Below are 5000 nucleotides of genomic sequence, written 5' to 3' on the forward strand. Positions count from 1 at the left end.
TCCCCACAACCAAAAGAGCGTACCACCTCTTCTACTTCTGCTACTTCCGTGAGTGATGCTCCGTGGGGTCCCGTTTGTCGAGCCCGCGTTCAGTAAATGGGTGCCCTTCGGATTAAGCGCTGGCTCAAGCCAATCACTTTGCTCTGCTGGAGAATGAAGTGGCTGAAATCCAGGAGTTTTTGGCGGTGGGGGACTCCATGGTGCGAGGCTATGACAACATCCTGCAGCGGAAGACTAAACGATGTTGCAAGATTGTATTTCAACCGGGCCGTGGGGTCGCCGATTGTACCTAGACCATCAGTGAGCAAAGGCGGACGAACACGGTTACGATTGTGCATACGGGTAACGATGTGGGTAGGGTGAGATCAGAGGAACGTGTTGGGAATTACAAAGTCCTTCTTCAGGAGATACAAGAGCGTGGGAGCCATCACGTAGTCTATGGGATCCTTCCGAGGATTTACGCAGGCTCGTGTTGGAACAGTAGAGCAATAGGGATCAATGAGAGGATATCATGATTGTGCCTAGAACTGGGATACCACTTTCTTGATCCTTGGTATCTCTTTTCCAGGCGTCATGCCTTTTATTCTTCTGATGAGATCCACCTTACACGAAGAGGCAAAGATAAGTAAAAGCAGCAACGACTGCAACAGCAGTGTAGAAGAGAGCCCAAACGCAGAGTATGGGATCCAATATATTTGACGTTTCGCCCAGCAGGGCTTCTTCAGAAATAGGGTGTCAATGAAGGACCAAATGCCATTATAGAGCAAGGTGCAAATAAAGAACAAAACTACAATGTGAGGCATGATGTTGGAATACAAAATGAGTCAAAAAGAAATAATCACGAGTTTCTTAATATCATATACTTTAATGCTCGTAGTATTAGGAATAGATTCCAAGAAATACAGGCGTAGGTCAAAAGCGAAAATCTCGAGACATGGTTAAATGGTAAAGAGCTTGAAGCTGAATTTAATATTGCGGGATTTAAACACTTTCATCAGGATAGGAACCACAAGAAAGGTGGGGGTGTTCTGTTGTACATTAAAAGCGATGTCCATGCTTGTGTTTTAGTAAAACAGGATGCATATGATAGTTTGTAGATAGAATTAATCCAAAAAAATGAAGAAAAAAAATGAATGTAGGTTTGATATACAGGCCAAAAACATTATTATTAGCAGACGACAAACAGTTGTTTCAAGAACTGTCTACTCTCTGCAGCCGGAACTTATTGATAATAGGTGATTTCAGTTTTACTGATATTGATTGGATGACCCTTGAACATGGCCATATTGGTAGTTGCTTGATAGATTTTCTCGGTGACAGTTACTTAGTTCAGCATGTAAAAGAGCCCACAAGATATGGAAACTTACTCGAAGTTGGTGAAACTATTGCAAATAGCAATCACAACCCTGATTCAAATTGCTAATATATATATATATATATATATATATATATATATATATATATATATATATATATAATATATATATATATATATATATATATATATATATATACACCCTATTTTAGTAATGCTCAGTTCATCAAACTACGTCAAGAACGTCAGCTTATAGATTGGGGAGGCAAAATTAACCGAAAGACCTGTAGATCAGATGAGAGAAATATTTCAAAATACGCTTACTAAGATGATTCACACATACATCCCGTTTAAGGGATGTGGGAAACATTTCAAAATAAGTTTTCTAAGATAAATCATACTTACATCCCGTTTAAGGACAGACGCCCCCCAAATCAGGCTCGCCCAAAATGGCTCGACAAACCGAAAAAAGTATTGCTAAAAAGAGACAGGCTTATAAGAAATGGAAGGGCTCGGGTTCCCTTAATGACTATCAAAGTTGTGTAAAGTTGTGTAAAGTTGTGTAAAAATAAAATGACAATGCGAGATGAATATCGCTGATAAATTATAAGATAATCCTAAATAATTCTAGAGTTACATTAGATTTTAAAAGGTTATTAGGAACCACATTGGCCCACTATTATCTGCTGACGGCCAATTTGAATATTCAAATGAAGAAATGTGTGATATTTCAAACAACCATTTTAGCTCAGTATTCGTAAACGATACACCTAAAAGTGAACTCTAAACTGAAACCTGTAAAAAGGCTAGGGTAAACTTACTCACTACGGTAAATATAACAAAAGAAAAAATTAAAAGGTGTATAGAGAAACTCAAAATTAATAAAACACCAGGGCCTGACTGTTGGCATCCAAGAATCTTAAAGGAAATGAAAAATGAGATTGTTGTTCCATTAGAAATTAGTTTCAAGAAATTCATCATATCCTGAGATGTCCCAGGAGAATGGAAGATAGCTAACGTTACTCCAATATTCAAAAAAGGTGACAAAAAGAATCCAAATAACTACAGAACTTTAAGCCTGACTTCAATCGTAAGAAAAATTATGGAAACTATCATCAGAAATACTATCGAACACCATTTAGAAAGTAACTGTTTGATAAATGATAGCCAGCATGGATTCAGACGGAAAAGTTCTTGCGTGACTAACTCGAATTCTACAACACAGTTATCTCGAATAATGACAAAAGAAACAATATAGATTTGATGTATCTAGATTTTGCAAAAGCCTTTGATACCGTTTCCCACGAAAAACTTACTATATTAGCTTCAAACGGAGCTAGTGGTACCCTATTAATTTGGACTCGAAAATTGTTAAATGATCGAAAACATAGAGTTGTTTGAAATGACAAAACTTCTAGATGGAAAAATGTCACGAGTGGGGCTCCTCAGGGTTCCGTTCTTGGGCCACTTCTATTCATAGTATATATAAATTATAAAGACCACAAACTAAAATCTGTTGTCTCCAAATTTGTTGATGATACAAAACTGTGCGGAATAGCAAATAATAACTTAAATCAGTTAGATATTCAAGAAAACTTAGATTGATTACAGCAATGGTCTGAAAAGTGGCTAATAAAATTTAACACAAGTAAATGCAAGGGTTATGCACATAAGTAAAAATAACAGTAAGTACGATAACAAGTTATTTAGAAATTAGTTAACAAAAGTGGATAGTGAAAAGAATCTCGGGGTAATTATCAGTAACAATCTCAATCATCTAAGCAGTGTATTTCAGCCTCTGAGAAAGCAAACAAGACTCTAGGACTGATTGCGCGATCTTTTGACTTCAAAAGTTCATCTCTCATTAACAAGCTATATAAATTGTAATTTCGTCCACATATGCTGTTTCCGTATGGTCACCGAATCTCATTAAAGACATTGACAGATTGGAAAAAGTAATACGGCGAGCCACAAAACCGATTCCAAATATAAAAAATAAATCATATGAAAATCAACTAAAACATATGAATCTGTTTTCCCTAAAAAAGGATAGACTCAGAGGAGACTTGATACAGGTCTTTTTAAGATTCTAGAGGGAATTGACAGCATCAAAAGTGACAAAATTTTAATACTGAATGAGAATCCGACAAGAAATAATAGCCTCAAACTGTCAGGAAATATATTTAATTTGGAAGTGGGTAGAAACGATTTCGCCAACCGTGTAGTTAATGAATGGAGGCAGTGCAATGTAGTTCAGTTCTAAGCTTTATGAATCGTTTAGATAAACATCTAAGCAAGATGCTGTAATGACTGCCATTTATGTTATGTTATTTGTTTGTTTGTTTATCATTGTTTGCTTGATTTCTATTTATTGTTAGTTGTCTGTCAATTTACTATTATCCACTATTTCTCATCTAGTTATTTAACTATATCTACACATTCATTTATTTTATTTATTATTATTTAAATTATTATGATTTTTCTTTATTTTTCTTTTATCCACATCCGACCTAGTTAAGGTCGTCATGCTCCGTTTTTGTAATATATATATATATGTATATATATATATATATATATATATATATATATATATATATGCATATATATATGTATATATATATATATATATATATGTGTGTGTGTGTGTGTGTGTGTGTGTGTGTGTGTGTGTGTGTTTGTGTGTGTGTGTGTGTGTGTGTGTGTGTGTGTGTGTGTGTGTGTGTGTGTGTGTGTGTGTATGTGTGTGTGTGTGTGTGTGTGTGTGTGTGTGTGTGTGTGTGCGTGTGTGTGTGTGTGTGTGTTTGTATGTGTGTATACATACACATGTATGTATGTATGTATGTATGTATGTATGTATGTATGTATGTATGTATGTGTATGTATGTTTGTATGTATGTATGTATGTATGTCTATATGTATGTATGTATGTATGTATGTATGTATGTATGTATGTATGTATGTATGTATGTATGTATGAATATATTATCTGCAATTTTTTATGGGGCAAAGACAGATTTTATGAGAAGCAGAGAGGAAAAGTTTAAATATATTTGATATGAAATGGCTAAGAAGTATGGAAGGGGTTACTAGGGTGGATAGAATGAGAAACTAAGAGGTGGGGAGGAGAGTAGGATTGGAAAGGGAGATGACACATAGGGTTGATGAAATAGTATTGGAATGGTTTGTACACATGGAAAGAATGAGTGATGAAATATTAATAAAAGAGATGTGGAAGGTAGAGGCGGGTGAGTGAACTTGAGGGGATGACCGAGGATGAGATGGATGGATGGGATGAAAGGGGTGCTGAGAAGGAGAATGTCTGCCGACCAGGGGAGATGGTAGGAGATGGGGATGAATGGAGAGTGGTATTTTGAACTAGTTATCTCTTTTATTCTACCAAACGTCTTTGACCTGACTCAGTCGTCCTCAGGGAGGGAGTTACAATAGGTGATGGGTACATATGTTAATATGTTGGGCCTGCACAGGGAGAGGTTACCCGGCATGCGCTGTGATCCTTAAGTTTGCATAACCGAAAATAGCAAATATCAATTAATCATAGTGTAAGTCTTTACTGATGTGTTTGATTTAGACTGTTGCTTGGAAGTGTAGTTTTTGGGCATGAGTTGAATGTTGGTGAACATTTTCTCTGTGCATATATTCACGGATTCGGCCATCCTGAGTCGGA

This window comes from Oratosquilla oratoria, chromosome 29, assembly GCF_046742065.1.
Source record: "Oratosquilla oratoria isolate Oo_2021 chromosome 29, ASM4674206v1, whole genome shotgun sequence".
Classification (NCBI taxonomy): Eukaryota; Metazoa; Arthropoda; class Malacostraca; order Stomatopoda; family Squillidae; genus Oratosquilla; species Oratosquilla oratoria.